General features: G+C 35.4%; 1 long non-coding RNA gene across 1 annotated transcript; it reads left to right on the top strand.

Annotated features, from left to right (window-relative positions):
- The first annotated feature begins 1,453 nt into the window (after positions 1 to 1,453).
- On the top strand, positions 1,454 to 23,586 carry LOC118164838. The gene is made up of 3 exons (XR_004749693.1): positions 1,454 to 2,090; positions 7,896 to 7,901; positions 23,575 to 23,586. It is a non-coding gene; the product is annotated as an uncharacterized LOC118164838 (long non-coding RNA).

Here is a 23,586-nt window from a genome sequence, read left to right on the forward strand (position 1 = left end):
ATCTTTGTGATTCTGATAAAATAGATTAGTTAGATAGCAACACAAAACACTTTGCACTTATATCACAGTTTCCATCCATGGATCTCAAAGCACTTCTTCAATGTTAACAAAGATAAATGAATGTTAATTAAGATAAATAAGTCATCCAGATAAGTATGTCTATCAATATTTCATAGATAAGGAAATCAAAATACATGGAACTTAAATGGCTTGCTCAAGGTCATATTGTAAACAAACAAGATGACCAAGGGGGGAAAAAAAAAAAAAAAAAAAAAAAAAAAAAAAGTTGTATATTTTAATTGTTAGGTCATTTTTGATTCCAAGAAATAGCTTGAAAAATTATCTTCACTGCTATTACTATTTGGGCATTTTAATTAAACTAAGCAAAAAATTAATTGTTTTTTAACACACTGAATCCTTTAAAAAATGTATATGAACATGCAAATTACATTTTAAAAATGTTGTACAAAGCTCTACAAAAGTATTGCTTAAGCACATGTCCTTAGGGATATGTACTATATGGGAATTAAGAAGCTAAGATCACAAATTATGTTCCAGTATCATCTTCATCATCGCTATCATATGCAGCCTTTGTGCAATAGATGTTTGTGCCCATACTTACATACACATATGAAGTAACTCAAACACCAATATTCATACACAAAACTAGGAGCTCTGCAACAAGCCATGAGAGAGAGGTTTTAAATTAGATATTCCCTTTCAAATTCATGGTGATGCCTGAGCTCTCAAGGGAAACTCAGAGCACTCATAAAGGAAACAGCCTGAAAAAAAAAATAAAAAATAAAAATAGAGACAGAATCAGAATGTGATACAGTTGCCTACACTTGGCCATTTCAGATACTATGAGATGTTTCATTTGGCCTCTAACTGCAACTCCAAAAGAGTGGAGCTATTCCTTTGATCCAGTGTTATGTTTGCTGGCTTCATGCAGCTACTTAGGCAATTCCATACCATCTGTTCTGGTTCTTACTGTTTTCACTTGAATGAAGTAAAAGTAGGTGGCAGACTTTCCACTTTCATCTCCAAGTTAAGGGGTCTTTGCCGTTTCAGCAGGTATTTCAGAAAAGTTTTGGATACTGTTTTTCATAGTATCCTTCTGGACTAAATGTCCAGAATACATTAGCTAGACAAATGTGTAATACAATGAGTGAGCAATTGGTTGATGGGTTAAGCTCAAAGGGTTATAGTAAATGCCTGGGGATATCAGGCTGGCCAGTCAGTCACTAGTGGGGTTCCATAGGGCTTCATTTTAGGGCTAGTTTAATGTTTTTATAAATGACTTGGATGAAGGACTCAAATGCATACTAAGCAAGTTTGCAGATTATATTAAATTTGGAGGATCTGTTGCCTCCCTTAAGGGCATAGAGGTCTTGCAGAGAGATATTGACAAATTAGAGGACTGGGTAATCACCAGCTGCATGAAATATGGGATAGTGCAATCCTGAATGTATGTACAGGCTGGGGAATGAGAAGTTGGAGAGCAGCCCTGCAGAAAGGGATCTGGGGGTTCTGTTTGATGACAAGTTGCATATGAGTCAACAGTGTACCCTGGAAGCCAAAAGGACCAACCATGAAGCATAGCATCTTTAGCTGGTCGAGGGATGTGGTTGTCCTGCTCTGCTCTGTGCTGGTACAGCCACACCACTGCTGTGTGCAGTTTGGGGGCATCACTGTATAAGAAGGAAATAAAACTATTAAAGAGCATCCAAAGGACAGCTACAAATATGGTGAAGGCTTTACATATAAGTGGATGAATTTACTTGGATTGTTCATCCTAGAGTGGAGTAGACTGAAGAGAGACCTCAGCTTTCTCACTGTGGTGATCAACAGCTTCCTCATGAGGTAGATCAGAGGGGCAGGCAGTAATCTCTCTGTTGACCAGTGAAAGAACCTGAGGGAATGGCATGAAGCTGCACCAGGGCAGGTTTGGTCTGCATGTTAGGAAAAGGTTCTTCAATGAGAGGGTGGTTAACTACTGGAACAAGTTCCCAGGGGCAGGGGTCACTGCACTGAGCTTGCTGGAGTTCAGGAAGTGTTTGGATAATGCTCTCAGATATATGGGCTGATTGGTGAGTGGTCCTATATGGAGCCAGGAGTTGGATTCGATGATCCTTGTGGGTGCCTTCCAATTCAGGATTTTCCATGATTCTATGATTCTATGAAATTGAACTCCTGGCACAGCTCTCAGGAGCATGAGAGATGAGTTCATCTGTTCTCCAAGTCATGCAGAAAGAAGCCCACCCCTGTCCTGAAGTTCCCAAAAGGATACTGCATCCACAATGCTATTTGGGCATAATGCACCTGCTTTTTCTTGATTTCATAATGAAAGTGGGTTGAGATCCAGGGGGTAGTCTGTGAGTCATGACTGAAGAGTCCACTGTGTGTCAGAAATATATTTTAATAGTATAACTATCAATATGAATCGTTGTTAAAGCAGTTTGTATTTAAAGAGAATGCATACTTTATCATTTTTAAATCCACTGCTAGAAAAGTCTGTGAAGTCCAAGTATCCAAAATGTATTTTATGACAGTTACTGAAATACTAGAAGCAGTTTTATGGTTTGCTTATTACATAATTACACTTTAATTCAGCCAATAAAACCTAAATGTGATTTACATGGGCCTTGTATCTAATATACACAGAAAAATCTCAAATTTGAATCTATATAATGTCTGTTACTATAAGCACCAATAGTGTCTGTTACTATAAGCAGCACACTAGGATTATAGGAAGAAAAAATGCCACCTGTTTTTGACTGGCCTAGTTCATGCAGTAAACTGCCCACTGATTTAGAAAGCAGATCATGCTTTCTTTGGCATTTATCCAGTTGCTGTCTGGACTGAAAGGTTACAGAAGCACACATACCTACATTCTGCAAAAAGTAGAAAGGCCAGAGAGTCACATATTTTCAATGCCTGAGGCAGAGAAAATGCTATTCCCTTCTCCAGGTTTCTTTCCACCGTCAGTCTTCTAAGGGAATGTTGGACTTAAGGCATCAACATGTATTAGTGAGTTTGGAGACTGACAGTTTTATTCATTTTTTGATCAGATTCTTAAGTGCAGTGTAGCAGAGAGTGTTTGAGATTTCCTTCTTACCTACTATACCAGAATTGCCACCTGGAAACCTAGCCCCATCCCACTCACCCTTCCTATTAGTTTTACATAAAATGTAGAAAGGAATAAAAACTGAGACAAGAGCTAAAATTCAATTCAAGCTGATAAAGATAATTGTTTGGATTATTGTTTTTTCAATAAGACCATCTATTCTTTAGCCACATATTGATCTGAAATGTTCTGATTTACAGGAACTTCCCTGATTAAATAACACAACAAACAACAACATAACAAATGTGCTGAAAATGTTATTTTTCAGTTTGAAATAGGGTTCTTCTACACTGCTGCATTTAAAAAGCAAAGTCCAAAGAAATCTTCTATTTCAGTGAGAGGCAAACAAATTTTTACAAGTCTGAAGTTTCAAACTAGTGCCAAGAAGTATGCACGTTCGCATATGTCTGCTCAACAGACTGTAGACCCATGCAGTTGCACCTAAATTATCCTATGGTGAATTAGGTCAGCTACCACAAGCAGTGGAGACAAATTATTTTATCAGCCTTCCTAGCTGTACAGACCTTACTTGAGAATAAGAGCAAAGATCTAATATGGCCATGTCTGACATGTCACTGGAAGCAGTCATTCATGGTACTGAATCCAGACCAAATGGCTGGTTGGAAAGAGTAGAGTGGCATTGACTACAGAGGTTTTACATAATGACACTTGATGTGAACTTCCTCCTTACTATCCCCAAACCAGTCTGACTAATAGGCATATCATGACTAACTTGTGGAATTTTCAACCTTTTTTCTTTTTAGTGGCCTCCCTTACTGTGCAAAGTCATAGAATCATAGAATGGCTCAGGTTGGAAGGGACCTCATAGATCATCTAAACTTTGTGTTTATTAGCTTAAAACCGGTGTAGGGACAGAACAGTGATCCTGGCAAGTTTGAATGTTCACATCAATAGTAGATAATTACTTCCCAGAAAGAAATTTAGAAGTGTTTGGTCACTGTAGTAGCACAAGCTCAGTAAGTGTTTGATTTCTCTATGCTGTGAGCATGACAAAGAAAATGGAATATATTTTCTTGGGTGACCTTAATATATTTTCCTTGTCACTTTTTAACTTGGCTTAGAATATGATACAGCAATTTTCAGGTAGAAAAGGAAAGACTAAAAAGCATGTAATTCAGCTCACAATGGATTTTACAGGTCTCAATGGAATTAATTACTGAGAACTAGCACATGTAGTAATTAATTTCATGCAATTCAGCACCATCTGCAGATGCATTATTTCCTTTCAAACTGAGTATAATTTAATGTAAAATATAAATTGTTCGGGGTTTTTAGGCAGCAAAAGCTTTTGTATCTTGTTTATGCCAAAGCAATTAGATAAGGAAATTAAATATTATTTGAAAAACATAACCTATTTTTCCATTGAATAGAAAATTACTTCCAGTTGTTGGTAAGGGAACTGCTTGCAATTACAGAGATTTGGGGAAAAGAAACTTTGATTTAAGACTAGTTTTCTCATTAATATATATATATATATGACTTTTTGGCAGGAATTACTTATCATTTGCATGTAAAGTGTATTACTGCATCAAACTTTGTAGAAATTGCAATGAAAAACTACCAGATCTGTTTAGAAATTGCCTTATATTATTTAAATGCAGGATATATAAAATATGTTTAAGTATTTTTCTCTTCATCGGCTTGAATATATCCTGTCCTGAAACAGAAAACAACTGACCTCAACAAATGACACAAATTTCTTTTATAATATTCAAGTTCATTATCTTTTTTGATCCATATTCAGAACTTCATCTGTACTGAACAAGCTATTTGATTAAATTAAATTAATTTAAATTAAGCTCTCTCTTATGTGGTATACTGGAGTAGTCAAGAGTACTCCTCAGTTCCATCCTTAAAGTATACAAAATTTAAAGCAGAACTGTCAAAGAATAATGTATTGGAATTTATTCAGTGCATTAGCTGAACTATCAGTTGGATGTTGGGACCTCTGGAAAATTAATCCTGAATCTTTCCAGATATTCAAGTAGCACCTAACACAAGAGGTGATTCTGCTATAATACTGTGAATGGGAAAGTGTGTGTGTATGGGAGGGAGACAATATTCAAGTAGCACAGCTTTTTTTTCCTGTGGTACGTCATTAAGCATTCATTGTTCTTTGACAGTAATAATGAATGGGTTATAGACCTATTAATCTATGTCTATTTAACAGAGTCACATTATCATGGAATGGTTTCTGTTTTGGAAAAAAAATAAAAAATAAATGTAACTATTATTTGCATTTGTTAGCATTATAATACTTAACTTCAGCTGAGAGCCCATTGTCCTCCATAAAAATAAACACTGTAGCAATAGAGATCTGAAACAGCCAAAGAATACAAGCTCTGTAACTGCAAGAAGTATGAGACCAGTCAGGCTTTCTATATTTTTGACCTGCTGATCAAAGTCTGGACGCAGTTTACCTCCGTGTCAAGTAACCACTAAAGTCTTTTGTCTAACAAGAGAACTAGATAATAGCATTAAAATTACAGTTGGAGCTAAAGGAGATGCCATCATCAGAGTCATATGTGAGAATGGTATAGGGCAATACAAATGTTTGCTTTTAGTGCAATAGCTTATCAAAGCAAAAAGCAGTAAGTGAGTAAAAAATTTTCTTTTTCCGATGCATTTTACAAAGAAATAAAAGATTTGCAGACAATAAGTCTGTGTTGTTCCCACAACTATCCTTAAACAAGCAGAATATCTTTACCTAGTTAAGCAAAGCTGATGAAACACAAAAAATTACAGTGAGGTTTCCTTATTTTTGAAGAGCAGTGTAACAACTGTACTAATGTAGCAAATGTATTTAAATGGAGCTGGTGATCTCCCCAGTTCTTAGTTCTCCCTAAGAAAAGGAAAAAGAATAACTGAAAAGAATGAGCATGAATGTCATGAACGTCATTTTGAAGGCCTGAATAAGGCAAGAAGGTATTTTGAAAAGGACCCTGAAATCACATTTCTAAAAATGCTAGAGGAATTGGTTATTTTTATGGTGTTCTCATGGTCATTACATTCACTGACAAGAGAAAAGATAAATAGTTTGAGGGAGGAAGGCTAGAGAGATTAGCTCACACTGCAGCCCGAAGATTTACTCAGGCCTTTATTGAGTGCTATCTCCTGGTCCTTTTGTAATGTTTATTCCAATAGAAAATATCACCAACATTTAGTGTTTTATATATTCTCAGTGAATATTGTCATCCTTCTTATTATGACAAAATAGCATATAGTCATACAGTAAATGCAGAAAATATCATGAATTTAATGCATTCACAAAAAATTTTCATCCTATGACTAAAAAGGCTCTGGATATATTCAGTCTGATGATTAAATTGGGAATTGGTAAAACAAGAAAAAAAAAAAAAAAAAAAACAACTTACAAATCATTGTTTCTCTGGACAGCTTTAAGATTATGATCTCCCAGATTTCCTTGGTGCTGCTGTACATGTACAAGCAATTCAGCCTCAAGAAAGTTTGAATTTAGAGGGCTTAAGTTCGAATCATTGATTCATTTTTGTGACTGAAAATAAATTATTTACACTAATGAAATGTTATAATTATTTCTGGCCTTGAATAAACAATGTGATGAATTTGTAGCTATCTGGTTAAAACTTTCATTTTTAGTTGAACACAACATTCAATTTATTTTTCTTCTAGCTCTTCCTTAGTTCCAGGGCCTTTGTCAGTTCTGTCCTGTGATGTAATGAATTAAACATTATAAACATTTTGGAAATGTTTATTTGTAATTGTCCAGGTGAAAATATTACAGTCATAAACCCAATTTGTCCTGTGGTGTAATGACCAATATGGTATCAATTTTTTCTACCTAGCAAAAACTTGTCTTATAATGGCCTCAAAACCTTGAGGAACCATGGCGTAGGGATTACATGGTTTGCTACTATAGATATTCGTGCAGCAGTTAATTACACTGTAAATGAGATGGACAAACTTTTGACTACCATACACACTCAGAGACTAATTCTTTCGCTTTCTGGATACAGTTAATGGTCATATTTTGTTCAACATGTAGTCTTATGTAATAAAGCTAAAATCTGTCTGTGACTAAATCTGCTGGCAATGCCTATTTTATGCAGCCAGATCTTCTCCTCTATCACGTTTTTTAAAAAAGAAAAATATTCCTATAATTTTGAAATGAGAAGCAGGAAGGTTTTATAAGTCTAATGCTATATGAAAGGACAGAAAAGAAACACGCATAAATAAGTATGTAAAAAGATTGGCAACCCATAGAGGAACCAAAATATATATTATATATATTATATATATGTATATATATATATTATATTATATATCACATATATATATTATATATATTATATATTATATATCATATATATATATTATATATATTATATATATTATATATATTATATATCATATATATATATTAACAGGCTTATGAAGTAAGCTTTCTCTTGTTCTGTGAGCCTTTAAGTTTTACCCCTTAAGGTACATATCTGATTTGACAGTCCAAAATTTTAAGTGCCTGCAAGTGTGTATAAAGTGTTCCTTTCCACTTTTGCAAAGTAACAGCTGTAAGAAGATGAAATAATGACTGAATGATTTCCTGTTTTCATTTGGTTTTACATTTCTTCATTTAAAATTCTTCTGTGTCACTTTACACTATAAATTCATTCACAGTTCAACATATAGGAGTACATTTCATTGTGGTTGTAATAGACAGCAGGTAACTTGAATGCAAATATTTTTACTTTTCTGAAAAAAAAATCCAAAGTTAAATGTAGTATTTTATATTAAATGAAGTAGCACCAGATTTTGAATGTTCAGGCATCAGAGAAGAGGTACATACTCCCACAAAATTGTAGGAAAGTCACATTCTACTGAACAAAAGAAATTAATAGCTGCTCAATCAAAAATCCAGTTATCTGTAATGTCAGAAATGTAGGCAACATGATGATGTGCCACAAGGCTTGCAAAAAGAAGCATATTTCAATACTCACCTATGGCTCCTACAAACCATAAGCCAGTAAAATTTTAGTACAAAATTCACAGAATGGCAGAGGTTGGGAGAAACCTCTGGAGGTCATCTGGTCTAAGACCCCTTCTCAAGCAGGGTCAACTGGAGCAGGTTGCCTAGGAAAGTTTTGCTGATGATGACTCTTTCCCTTTTCATTAATTCCTCCTTAATAACTGTCACTGTATTTGTATCTCTCTGGTAGCTGGAAGATCTCAATCCATATAGACATAACATACCATAGACTTCAACATACCATAGACTTCAACATACCATAGACTTCAAGGTTCTTGAAGTTAATGTGATTGAGAATACTTCAGTCAGGGTTATAGCACTGGCCTTAAATTCAGTGGTGGGTATCTTTAAAGAGGTGGAGACAAATTTATGTGTCTTCTGGTCTATGCCTCAACCTTGCTGGAGGTGAGTTAACAAGAAAAACTGTGTGTGTCCGAGATCTTATGTTTTACGAATAATCTGCATTGTCCTTTGTGCACTGATGGTGTGTATTTAAAACAACAGTTTTCAATGTTATAGAAAAACAGTCACTAACTGGCATGTCTCCTGTGTAACAGAAGCCCTGAAGTTCTCAAATTTGCCCAAAGCCTATTTCAAGCCTTTTCAGATCACCTGGTGAAGGTCATTCATGTAAACATGATGCCATTTACCAACACTGCACAAGAGCAATATGTACAGTAAAAAGGCTCCCATGGTTTCTGATTCTTGTAACACATAGGAATTCACAACTGAAAAAAGAGAACAAAGTCTTCATCACACTTGTTACTGTTGACCAAAGAATATGATACTAATGAACCTAGAACATGAAATTAATTGTTTATAAACTATTGAGATCATTTATATGCTTTATTTGACCTAAATTTTCAAAATCAAACTGAATTTCATCCAAGGATACAGAGACAATAAAAGCTATCTCAGATTTATACTGGTTATCTTTAAGGATTTGTGTATGACAGGTGAAGGACAGAAGACAGAAAGGGAGCAAACAGAGAGTAAGGATTTTTAGGTCAATTGACATAATATGAATATGAATATGAGTACCACATGCATCAAGATCAATCTGTTGGGGGAAAAAAAAGAAAAAATAAATAAAAGAAAGAAGAGAGGAGAGGAGAGGAGAGGAGAGGAGAGGAGAGGAGAGGAGAGGAGAGGAGAGGACAGGACAGGACAGGACAGGACAGGACAGGACAGGACAGGACAAGAGAAGGAATGGGATGAGGGTCCCAAGGGAACTTGCTGATGGATATTTAATGGACAGAAAGTGAAACACTAAAATAGATTACCGAGACCATAGCATGTTCATTGATTGTGGTCTTTAGGAAAAATCTGAGTAGACCTTAGATGACAAGACACAAAAGAGGACTGGTTATCTTAGGGAATGACTGCTGATTAGGTGACCTCCTGAGGTCTCTTTCCAATCAATTTTCTGAAGAAAGTGCAAGACTTAAAATTATGATCTTGGGTGCATGTACACTAAAGTTGGTTGGACTCGATGATCTTGAGGTCTCTTCCAACCTAGAAATTCTGTGTAGAAATTCTGTGTAAAACCTGTACCCATTCTGTCACCTTGCTTCTACATATTTTCATCTTATTTATTTTCAAGACAATTTTGGCTGTGTAGCATCCACTTACATCTCACTTGTCCTCTTCAGCAACGAAGCATGTGCACAACAGAAATTTTCCTACACAGCATCAGAAAAAATAGTTTTCTCTCTGTTTCAAAGCTGCTCTACCTAGTAGCAAAATGACACTTTATTTTTACACCAGTGAGGCAATTGTTGTGCCTTTCTGAGGTACTGCCATGCCTGAAAAATTCCTCTCCAGAGGCAGTCCCCAGGGACACCTTCCCTACAGAGCACAGCACCAACCGAATCCCTTGAGAGATACTGAAGGACTTTCTCAACTTCCTTATGAAAGCAATGGTAACTGAAGCAGAGCTAGGACTGAAAAAAAAAATCAAAAAAAAAAAACCGGCATTGCACTTTTTTGTTTTTGTTTTCATATTTTGTTTGTTTGGTTTTGTTTATGTTTTTATGCTGGCTGCTGATTGCTAGTTCATGTAAAAGTGTAATGACCAAAGCAGTACCTTCCATGTATCAGTGCTGCTGGTGGTACTAGCCAAGCACTCCTCCTAGGAGCCTGGTGATTAGGAACAAAATTGCCCTCAGTTTACACACCTGCACATGCTTATGCTTAGCTGCAATCTGGACCAGTGGCATTAAAAGAACACCCATGAGAAACAGAAAATTCAAATACTGCCTCTTTATGGTGGAGTATGAATAAATAAGAGTGAAAGATTTATACTGCAGTAACCACTGGAGAATTCAACCACTGTAAATATAGTGTACTCTTGAAATTATAGTGACAATTTGGAAGTAATTGAAGGATACTATGTGTAAATGTGTCTATTTATACAGGCAAGTCCATTCACCCCAAATTGTAGAGAATAAATAACATGCAATACAATTTCTTTTATACCAAAATGACACTCTAGAGAAAAAGGAGAGCAGAAGCAGGATAATGTGACAGAAAAAGGCAGACAAAGGACAATGTAAAAATGCTCAGGAGGGAGAAAAGGAGGAACAGGAAAAATAGGACAACGTGCTAAGGAAAAAACCTAGGATGCAGAAAGGAGAAATAAAGGTTGGATGACATGATATGCTAAAACAAAAAGATTAAATGAAAAGGGTAGGTGTAAAGGGGAAGAAAAAATAAGATGCAAGAACAACAACAAAACTAATAGAATAGTATTATATAGTACAGTATAGTACAGAAATACAGTATAGTATATAGTATAGTATAATAGAAATATAGTATAAAAACATAGAATAATATAGAAATATAGTATAGTATATAGTATAGTATAGTACAGAAAAAATATATATAAATATATTTCAGTGCTAAAAGAATGGAAAGGTAGGCTGGGTATTTCCTTCTGGAAACAAAAAGACTTCTGTGAAAAAGGCACAAGAGAATGTGTGCAAAAAGTGAAATATGTGAGGAAATGATGGAAAAAATATAAGATGAAAAATGGTGACCTCTGTTACAGTAACTTGATGTTTCTTCTGTGCTCAGCAGTACCTATAGTGGCACAAACACAGCCTTCATAAAGTTTTGCACCAATACCATAAAAGACTGGTTTTGGAGACTGGTAAAGATTATGGTCTGAGGAAAAAAAAAAAGGGGGGGGGTGGAAAAGGGAAAAAAAAAAAAAGGTAGCAAAGCTCACAAGGTGCATTTATGGATATCTCAAAGGATATCATTCATAGCGCTTCCCTTTCTTCCTCCAGTCATTCTCCATGTGTGCCCACTACATCCTAGTGACGCAAGGTACACTGAGATCCAGGATGCCATGAAGTATCCAGGGCACTGGCATGGGATTTAAAGTACTGACTCAGGGTCTGTGAGAAACTGGTGTCTTTTTTTAAAGTAGCTGCTAGTGGCCAAGCATATACTAACTAGATACAGGGATAGTAGATACAGGGATATAGGGATATAGGGATACAGTAGATACAGGGATACAGGGATATAGGGACAGTAGATACATATACTATACTAGATACAGGGCATCTAAAATTGCACTCGATACCTATGCAGCCAAGTACACCTCATGACCTTGTTCTTAAGGGGATAGTGCTTGACTTTGTTGAGCATAATATCTGCATTAAAGGTTTTACAACTGTGTAAACAGAGCTGTATAGAGTCATTTCACAGATGTGTTCTTAGCATACACTAACAGGCAGAGAGAACATTACCTAGGTGCCTTATAACCTGTCTATATGTGATGAGACTGGAAAGTTGCTGGTAGGAAATAGCTGTGACTTTCTCACTCTCTACTACTTCTACAGAACACTGATAAACTAACTCAAACTCAAAAGTTCTTCATAAAGAGAAGGCCAAAAAAAATTTCATAACAAGGTTTCCCTTTAAAATTGCCATTCTGCTTGCATGGCTGAGTAAGACATTCATATGTTCCTCCGAAATTAGGGAATTTCCTTAAAAATATCTCCGTACACAAGAGTTACATTTAGTTACCTTCTGTCTCACCCTCTTCACTGGGTCAGGACAGAAATTTAGATGACATCAACTTGAGATGGAAGAGAAAAGCCTATTTCTTACTAAGAGAAATTGATCCATACCAAAAATGACTTTGAACAGGTTCATATTTAGATTTGGCCATGTCTTCAGTGCATAGGAAACAGCAATTTTAACTTGTTTCATACATAATAAACTTCCTTGGCCAATCCAGGACAGAAATGCTGTAATCAGTCTATTGAACACCTGGCACTTGAGAGTTGGTTCTCCTGGCTGATGGCTCTTGCATAAAAATTCCAACAGGACATAAGAGAACAAGATATACCTCATCTTCTTCATTTGGATTTTCTAGAAGAAAATGACCTCACCTACATCTTCAGTGGAGACTACTTCAATATCCTTTTCAGCTCTGCTTCCATTGCCTGGTGGGAATTTTTTAAATCAGATTAACAACTACTGTCCATTTAGTCATTTCTTACCCTTTTGTTGCTTCTGTGAAAACAGTTTGAAAAACAGTTGTCTAACTAGCACCAGATGGAGCATATAGGAGCAAATTATAGGGAAAAAGTCATTATACGTTAAAGCCCTTAGAATGCTGTACTTCTATCAGAAAGGCACACTCTAAGTGAGGTGATACATTCTGCTTTCAATTTTTAAGTATCTAACATTTTGATTTATTTCAGGAATGTTTCTAACACTTCTGACCTGGTGGAAATCCTAGACAAAAAAAAAAAAAAAAAAAAAAAAAAAAAGCCCTCTTTACAAACAAAAGAAAGCTTGGATTTGTGGGTTATTAATCATCAGACAAGTACAATAGACTACTCAAAATGAGGAAAACACCTTTATAGATTTACAGTAATTTTACACCTCCTTTTTGAATAAAATTGGCAAATAAGAAAGTTATTAAAATGCTTCAAAATTTTGTGCTACTGAGCTGTATCAATGATAAGGATGTGCAGCTTTAATAATCAAGCAGTAAACATACAGACTTTCTAGCTAGTAACCAGGGTGGATTTGTAGAATGTGTTTCTAAATGTGTGTGTTTATCTCTTGCAGTACCTTTTACCCCCAAGCAGTATCTCACTGAAATCATGGCACATTCAACAAGGTAACTTAATGAATAAACTACATTTAGCATGAATGCCAAGCCTGGCTATTTTTTTTCTATCGTTTTAGGGCATATTTCTGTGTACCTTGTCAGTCAGCAGCTCCAAGCTCAAATACATTTCCTAATTATTCCCACTTTGTTTAGAAGCAAAATCTTATTAGTCATATGTACAATGTATTTCTGGGTTTCAGATCTTAACATACAAGTAGAACCCTGGCCCCCTTCTTGTTTACTAAAGCAGAAATTCAAGGCATGCATAAAATGGTGAATCATTCCTTCAATACAAATCCTTCAATTGCCAGCTGCAAAATTAGGACTTTCTTTGAGAAGTTTGCTTTTCTGAAGATGCTCCTGGGCCCTGAATTGAATCAAAAACATGTACTTTAAACTTATGAAGAAATGCAACAGACTGGAATTTGTGAACTGGTTCCATTTGCCATCTGTAGAAATAGATACTTGAAAAAAATGTGTTTGGGGAGGGGGAGTTTAATTTCCATGCATGATAAGTATGGTTATACAGGCAGATGAGATTCATGTGATCAGACAAAGAGAGTAAAAACACCAAGTCAGTAAAGGTATTCTCATGTTCATGTGTACGCTTCTCAAAGGCCATTAGGGACCAGAACAAGTATGACAGTTTGTCTCTTTCTTAGTATCTGCTTTTTCTCTGTGAAAAACATTAAAACAGTAACCATAGCAAGGCAGGAACACTGTTGAGAGATCCGTTACCTTTTTTGCCTCTACTTGTGAAAAGTCTTCTCAACACCCTCTTTAAAAACCTTTGCATAATACTGCATTTTAAAACACTTCATTAGAAGACTATAAATTGTGCCAGCAGAGAGACAGAATAAGATAGCTCTTCTCAGTGGGCAGTTCAGTGACTGGGGTCATATGAATCTGCTATAGTACCTAGAGCTTCTTTAACTGTAATAAAAATGTCTGCACATAATATTTCTATTTAAGAATTCTTTTTTTTTTCAATTTCATTCCCAGTTTATGCTTTCTGCAAAGTCTTTCTGCCAATACATTTATTCTCAGTGTATTAAATAAAAAATGTAGCGTTTTTCAGTGTAATAATACTCTAATTCTTAAAAAATTGTAGAGAAAAAAAAAAAAGTAGTAATCCTTATGAAACAATAATAATTCTAATCACAGAAAAATAAGAAAAACAAGGGATATTAGTGCAATCACAATAAAGGAATTTTTAAACTTGTTTTAAAAATATTATAGATCAGTATCTTCTTGTTGCTGTTGGACAAATAGCATGCTATTGGATAAAATACTCTAGTCAATGTTTTCTGTTATTTTCCAGGAGCTACAATGCAGTCTTTCAAGTTGAAGAATGCCTTTGTGATTTATAATGCATTTGTCATTTGGTGGAGGGAATTCTACTCTCCAGTTTATTTGCTTTTTGGCAATCAATAAAGCTATTTGTACAAAAGTCCTTTTGCATTTTTCTGGTCTGGTATTTTCATTTCTGTGAAGTAAACAAACACGGGATAAATAGGAATTTTTATTTTAGCTATTCCATTTGAGGCTTGAATCACTAGAGACTAATACTTTCACAATTTAGAAGTTCAGAACAGATGCATGGGGTCACTTTCATTTTTTAAAATATCTAGGACAGCAAAAACTAGTAACCTTTACTGAACAAAATAAAAGAATTGTAGATTGTAAAAATAAAATAAAATAAAAATAAGAAGTACTAATATAACTATTGACTATTAACAGAATTTAATATTTTACAACTGGTTTGCATTTTACATTTGGCTGAGAGCAGGCGAGCAAGCTTCTGCAGACTTCACTGTTCCTGTACATTGTGTTTTGTGATGAATTTGCAAGACCAGAATAAACTTCAGTTTGAAAAATTATCACCTACCTCTGCACCACTATTCTTTAGTTCACAGCAAGTCTGAGAATCACTTTTGCAGAAAAATGGATTTTCTGACTGTCCAAGGATACATCCTCTTTACACATCAACACCAAGGCAAGCTCTGCCATCCCATTCCTTCTTCCTGCCTCCAGTAGTGTGTTCTGTATGCCAATGACAAAACTCAGCATCTAGATGACATCTACATGAAAATTCTTTCTCCTTCTAGTCATTACTTTCTGCTCAATTATCTTCTTCTATTATGTGTTGCTCACTTCTCATTTTAGACTTAACATAGATATTTCATGAAGAGGCACTGGATACATGTAAATACATAGAGCACTGTTGTCTTTTTACATCTGAGGAGTGTTACATATAGTTTGCATTAGGGGACATTGTATGCTTTCTACTTTATCTTTGTTCTCCAGCAAGACAAAGATTTTACCAGTAACATTTCTTTTAGTTTTAGGTTTATGCCATCAAATTTGTATATTCCCTCGTGTGTGAACTTACATACATGTTTGTACATACCATCTTTTTGTCCGTTTCTGCATGTCAGTAGCTTCTAAACATGCAGGCAATTTCAAGAGGACATGACAGCAATAGGAATTTCAAAGTGCATGATGTTACCAAAAGCCCTATAAAAAGCAGACAGATGAAAATCAAAGAATGTTTTTACCTTTTCTTCTTTGGCCCACATAATAGCCCAGAAAGAAGAGCTGTCTAATCATTTTCCATTTACTAACTGTCCGGTCAGCATGCACTCAATCTGCAAACAAGCCATGGCATATACTGCTTCTTACCTAGGCAGAAGAGGTATGAGGCATTTGTGCTTAGATGTAAGATGTACGTAGTATGAGGGGAGAGTTATGAGATGTCAATAGCAGCCAGTTGGACATAAGATGAAAAGCCATTTACAGAACCAATTTCATGGAGAGAGGGAGTGTGTTCCTATTATACTGTCTTTTTATCTCTGCTTGAGGAACCATCTGCTTGAAGAGATCATAATTAGTTAGCTGACACCAGGTAATTGGATGGAAAAAAGAACACCTAGTCTGAACTTGAACTACTTCACAACTCAGATTTTTTTAGGTGGTGAGAGATATTTTGATTCTTGAACAATTAGGTTTTTATTGATAATGGCTTATTGAAAAGACCTGTACTAAAAGAAAAGACTGAGATGACTTTAATGAATGTGCATGGTTAACTAGAATAAAGTGCTTTGATGGCTGGTATTCTCAAATAATTGTCTCATTAACCTTAACTATATTAACCGTTTCTCATTATCAAGGTTAAATAATTGAATATGTAGACTTCTGGGGAACTTATAGTCTTACACAGAAAGAGAACAGCCACTTCCTCTTGTGACAGAAACCTGCTGTATAAAGAAGCAGTTTGTGAGAGAGAAGGAATAATCTTACACATATGCAAAAATAGTAAATAATTTTAACTGTGAGAAAACACAACAGAAAAAAAAATTAAGCAGTGATTAATAATTTCCAAGCTGTCATAATACATTTTTGAAACATTTATATACCTATGATATTTTAGCAAAAATTTGATAGTACTTTCAAATTCTGCTTTCTTGTAAAGAGAACAACTCACGGGTTGAGATAAGGATGATTTAATTAAAGAGAAAAATATATATATATATTATTAAGGAAATATTATTATTAATTAAACAATTCAACTAAAGGGAAAAAAGGGAAAGGAGAAGAGGGAGGGGGAAAGGGAATAACTAAACAAAACAAGTAAAGGCTATGTGGAAGTGCAGAGGAAAGAAATTACTCTCTACTTCCCACAAATGAGTGATGCTTGACCACGTCCTTGAAGCAGGGCCTCAACGCACGTAGCCGGTGTTCGGGAGGAGGACAGACGTTTTCGCAACGAGAGCCCACCCCTCCCCTCTTCTTCCTTTTTCCACCTTTTATTGCTGAGTGTGGCATCATATGGTATGGAATATCCCTTTGGTTGGTTTAGGTCAGCTGCCCTGCTGATGTTTCTCTCTCACTTTTTTGACCCTTAGGAGGGTCAGAGAGAGTCCTGATGCTGTGCCAGCACTTCTCAGCAGCAGACACAACACCGGTGTGATACCACTGCTGTTCTAGCTACAAGTGCAGAGCGCAGCACTGTATGGGCTGCTGCAGGGAAAGTTAACATCCCAGCCAGACCCAGTACAGGTACTATGCAAAGAGCCTTGGGTTGATGGCAGAAAATCATGGTCTGAGCAGCTGGAAGGGAACCCAATACATGTCAGTGGGAAGAAGACCAATGCTCAAGCTGCTTGCTGCAACTTTCAGAAAGATTATGAATTTATCTTTTCTTTAGGGCTAAGGTGAGAATGGTGATTGAATTATTCATTGCACACCAGGCTCAGCAGCAATACAAGGACAAATAATGCAGACGGGCGGATTAGAAAAGTCCCCTAGGAATGGATGGAATCTCCTAGGTAAACCAGTGTATTCAGATGCAGAAAAAGACCTAAGAAATGACTGAGAGATGAGTCCAAACAGGCATCTATAAACTAGTTACACAGGATATATATGGAAATTTAACTAAGAAGTGAGACATTTGTCATCCAGAGCCCCTACCTGATACTGCAAATAAAGCTATTAAATAGGAGGAGCCTAAGTAAAAAATAATAATAATAATAAAAATAATAATAATAATATACCCTCATCTCATTTCTTTCTTTTCTCTCTTTCCTGGAACTTCCAAACTATTCTTTTCCTTTTTTTCTTGAAACTCTTTTTGACTCCTGGTATTTCTACAATGCAAACAATATGAAATCAACACCACCACTTAAGACACTGTGGTTTTGAAAATCTATATGGTATAAATGAGTAAATGAAAAAGTAAAGGCCAGAATAGTGTCTTAGGAAAAAGACTGACAGCTAATTGGAAAAATGTATCTGTAGACTCTGAGCTCAAATAAACTCCCTATTGTATTTCTTCAGAATGTGCCTGTTGTTTTATTTATGTGTATAGTGTGTTGTGATTTTGCCTGCTATGATTTGTGTTTGTTTTTCAGCCAGTTCTTGCAGATATTTGGTGTGGAACTAATCCTCTCTCCAGCTCATTCTCCTCCACTTCCAACCTAACTTGAGTTATAGCTTGATGTTTGAAAGATTTCCTGCAAATAATTATGTCCTGAGTAGGAGGATTATAATAATGTTCAGAACATTGATCTCTGAAATTTTTAAGGCAAAAAAAAAATCTCAGACCCACAGATATAAAACATGAAATTACTCAGACATAGTTGATAAATACATAATGATGTATAATATTGAACTGTTTGATGAAGTTAAATGGTTAACAGGCAAAGTTCAAGGAATGCATTGCACAATGCATTGCATATCTAACTGTTCTATTATAAACCTCATATTTTCAAAATGATCCATGTCTATAAGTACTCTTGTTTTATGTATGAATGTGTAACTAAACTGAGTCTCCTCTAACCGCTGTTTTTTTTGTTTTGTTTTTTTTTTTGTTTGTTTGTTTGTTTGACAGAGCTAAGCTTTGACTATCTCAGTACTGAAGCCCTTTAAATTATTTTCAGATAAGCAGTTAAAACACCAATACACCCAAAATATTTTGTCACTTCATTTATTTGGTCTTGACTTGAAAATAATTTAGATAAGAGATTTCTTAGAGGAGAAAGTGAAGAACAGATACTGTTTGTATCACAGTTCATACCACACTTTGACACTACAATCATCAAGGCAACCTTACATGATTACCCTCTAAATACACTCAAATGATAAAGAAAAAGCCTTCCTATACTAAGATATCAATATCATTTGCTTTGAAATCAGAGGAAGTCTTTAATCACTATTAAACTTTTCTGAGCAAGAACTGAATATGAGCTTATTATTTGCTCACAATTGCAATTTTCTATTTAAAACTTACTTTAGCATACTACGTAATAACCAAGGCCATATAAAAGCAAAACTTTCTCCTGCAATCTATTCCTGTCAGCAGCAAGGATGTTTATAAACCTATCAGACACCCAAAGCGCCAACAATTTAACTCTTCAAGGCCACAACTGCAGACTCATAATAGTCACTCTGAGCTGCCAATATGGAGTTTGTGTACTGTAAAGGAAATTGTGACTTGCACGTGCCCAGTGTATGCATCACTGCTTTTTATGCAATATAAAATGTATACATACATTTTATATACAGTATAAGCACATACAAATGATTTCCAAAGGAGATTTCTAGAAGATGAAGGGAGGGGGGAGGCAATCCATTATTTAAACGTTATTAAAACAGTAGAAAATCTAAGCTGAAGACTGACGAGTCTTATGTCTTTGGGGTATTTATCTTCTGTCTTAGTGTCTCTGTTCCAGGAACCAACACAGCTCTGGGTCTTTCACATGGCACCTGATAACATTTGGGCCCCTGGAACTCCCTATCTAGTGTGAAACTAAAAAAAAATCGGCAACTGAGAAAGCAGACAAAACATTACAAAGACATAGAATGAGCTAATAGGATTGCACAAAAACTCTTCTATCTATGTCTGTCTTGATTTAGGCACAGCACTGTTGTATAAAGGTTCCTGGTCTGGAAAAAGACTGTTATAGCAGATATTAGGATGCCCACTACCACAAATTCCCAAAACTCTGATGACAGAGAAGTGGTAACTTTGGAAAACATCTGTAAAAAATATATTTTCATCAAAAAATGTGTCTCCTAACTTAACTGTTAAGATAAACAGACAGGTAGGCAGTCACACAGATAGACAGATGAACACTGTCCTGAAAGTGAGTCTCTTAAAACTAGAAGCTTTCAAAGTAGAGGAGTCAGTGTAAGGTCAAAATGAGCCATCCTAATCTAAACTAGTTTCCTTCCTAAAACAGGTCAAAAGTGCTCCCTGACACTGTTAATTTCTGCCAACAGTACAGGAATACATTTTAAAAAACAAAGCAGTAAGATTTTCATAATTATCACCTGTGATATTTATGAAAGAAAAACTGTGACAATGTACAGTATGTTGTTCCACTAGCTATGTATCATAACATCTAAAAATAACCATCTGAACAAGCTTAGCATAAAATTTCCATTTCGCTGCTGAGGTGGAGCAGTAGTGTAACCCATTCCTTCTAATCTCTGTGATGAGCATCCCTCAAAGCCTGCACAGAAGGAGAGACAAAAGGGTAGGACTGTACTGGGTTGTGACTGACTGTCTTGAGCACACTGAACACTCACACCTGTGCACTGGAACTGTATAGCACAGGGTTTTCTCCCATCTGAAAAATATATCTCAGTATCTGCCAGCTCGACACACTCACAGTGAGGCTGCAGGGAACTGGTGAATGATGTGTGCTGGTCCTATAGCTGCCTGCTTTTGTATCAGCAGAAATCAAAGGCTCACATATATGCTACCATAAGCAGTGAATCGACCTTTTCTTGTACTGTTCTCAAGACATTTGACCTGTAGAAAGCCAAATTGACTAGCTACTCTCTTTCTAATTTTGTTTTACTTATACATGGATGTTGTTAGTTATCTCTCATGCTCCTTGGACACTTATTCCCAGTTCAAGTCATTTCTTTGTGTTACACTGGTTGGTTATTGATCTTGACCAGGTTGTTACCATGCTCTGTTACTCTGTACATTTCTTTGGCAAAGTGTTACGCCATTTTTCCCTCTCATTATTATAGACTGCAGTAACTTTTATTCTCAATGAAGTTATTTCTACTTATCTCTGTGTTTATGACTCCTTTTCTTCAGATGAGGTGTACCTACTCTGTCCCTCAGGACATTTGCCAAGCAGCAGTGCACAAGGCATTAACTAAGTCTGGAATTCCTATTGTTACACAGCTCAAGAAGGTCTTTGTACTTTGGACAAAGGCAGTGTCTCCCACTAGCTATTTATACTCTGAAACTAGACTCATTGATGACAGGAAACAATAATTACAAGTGTGACCCGGGTATAAAAACAGTGCAGATCACAGATTCTCAGATGCCTTTTCTTGTTCCACTAGAACAAGGTTTTACAAGAGAATTTTGAGTCTTTCAGACTTGTAATTAGATTGCCAGAGAGAATAAAATATATTAAAGTAGTTCATACAAATCACTCATAGTAGATACCTCCTACCTAGATTTCTGCTCCACAAAGCAATGGTAATATTATAATTCTGTATGCGTCTGATGAATGATAGCTATATTCACATGTAAACATTTTATGCATCACTCTCTACACCATCTGTGAACTAAAGTATGCATACACTGATTTCAAACTACCTTCCTTTAATCAGGTAGGAAATGCAACCGCCCAACACAAATGCAAAATGAGAATTTCACCAGGAAAGTGTTCAAAATTCTCTAATATATTTTTCTCTGTGAAAAGGATTCAACAGTTATGGGAAATCATTTAAGAAGTTTTTTCTTTAAAATGACTTGTCTGGTCAAAAATGTGTGCATTATAATTGCTGAATATCATAAATACTTAATAAATATATTATTCAACATTTAAATATATCTTTATTAGATCATATCATATCATTAGCAATAACTGTCTACTTTTCAAACAAAAACAAACAAAAAAAAAACACGAGATCTTTAGAGATATCTATAAAGAAAGAATTGGACTGATAATAGAGATACTTGTTGCACATCATTGTTCAATCTTTGCTCCTCTCAGACATGAATTTCCCCCTCAGGTCATGAATTTTCTTCCAATCACAGCAGGGTATTGATCAATCCATTCAGGAGATCAGTTTCTGGAGGGTAAGCAATGAAGAAGAATAAGCAATGTTACTATATTGAATTTATTCTTGGTTTCCAAAATGAGTAATGCATACTTCTGATACAGTGCCTGTTAACTCTAAGAGCTATGGATAAAAACTCAAGGAAAGAACATGATATGGTTGGTTACTCTTCTCTGTTCTTGAAATCATCCAGTGAAGAACAACCACACTGGAGAACTAATGCTCATATGCATCAAATCCCTGTGAATTTCCCACACAACTTGCTATGCAACTAATTTCATATACAGTAGTCAGTGGTAACTGTTAAAGTGCATGCAGAAAATGTGAACAAGTAAAGCAAGCCAGCATGGCTTGAGTTGCCTCCCTTTAGCTGATGGCAGAGCATGTGCACTCATTTACCACAGAGCAGCTAACACTTAGCAGTATGCACACATTCTAAGTCTTTAAACTAATTTGGCTCTTTAAATGCTCTGTTCATGAATGCTCTCAAAGTACTTATACTCCCTTCCCCCCCCCAAATTGCTTTAATAGCTTCATATAGACTTCTCTAGCATGTGCGTTAAAAGGCAGAAGAGGAAATAAAAGCAGAAGTATAAATATCTTGTCTAATTTATGAAATTATTGTGGTTTGATTTTGCCATCCTCATTAAGGTAGCATGAGACCCTCATGTAAACAAGGACAACATTAAAATGTGTTCAGTATTTGTCAAACCAACTAAACACATGGTTTATCTGTTTTCATCCAAGCTATATAATAAACAGTATTACCATGTTAACCACCTTTCATAAGAAGCTTTAGTTTTCAGATGGTTTCTAGACCATTAACTGCCTGTGTAAGATAGTAGTGGTAGCCAGGAATGAATGAGGAAAACTATGTAGACAAATAAAATGAATGTGATATGTATGTTTTTTTTTCATCACATTATATCAAATAAACAAGTTCTTATCTCCAGTCCTTTCCTTCTCATTTTTTACTATTTTGTCAGTCTAAGCTTGGTTGCTATTTTAAAATATTATACCTAATGCATTTAGATTATTTATATCCCCTGATGTAAGAAATACGTCACTAATTTTATGAACATGAATAAAACATTCTGAGTGTCTGTCTTTCTTTATAAAATCACCAGCATGCCAAAATCAACAACAACAAAAAAATGTTCTAATGATATTTTTTTGAATGGGGAGACGAGAGAAAATACATCAGAAATGCTAATAGCTTGCATATTTGTTAAAATTACCTGTTGACACCTGTGAAGAGTGAACAAAAGTATCAGAGACTATATACAAAGCTGACATATAAATTATAGGCTGCAGTCACCCAGCACAATGCTGTGCGTGAACTTAAAGATATATAGCTTTGAGGATTTCCCAACATTCTTATATTTTCTAAAACATTAATGCATTTTATTTGAGACAAGTCATTAATGTAAATTCTCATTACTGTAAATTAAACCCAAAGACTTTTTGTTCCCCTTCTCAGCAGATGTGGAGACCAATATATACTGTCTTTTTATAAAGAATGTTTTATGCATGATCCCATCCATCTTCACTATAAAGTCTTCTTTTGTACTAAACTGATCAAACCTAATATTTTGCATCCTTCATTAGATATATATATATATATATAATTTAGCTTCTCTCAATTATTTCCAGCTTGCATACATCCTTCTCAAAATACGATGCATAAAACTGGCAGAGAGTACTTTGTGA

The sequence above is a fragment of the Oxyura jamaicensis genome, chromosome 3 (assembly GCF_011077185.1).
Source record: "Oxyura jamaicensis isolate SHBP4307 breed ruddy duck chromosome 3, BPBGC_Ojam_1.0, whole genome shotgun sequence".
Lineage (NCBI taxonomy): Eukaryota > Metazoa > Chordata > Aves > Anseriformes > Anatidae > Oxyura > Oxyura jamaicensis.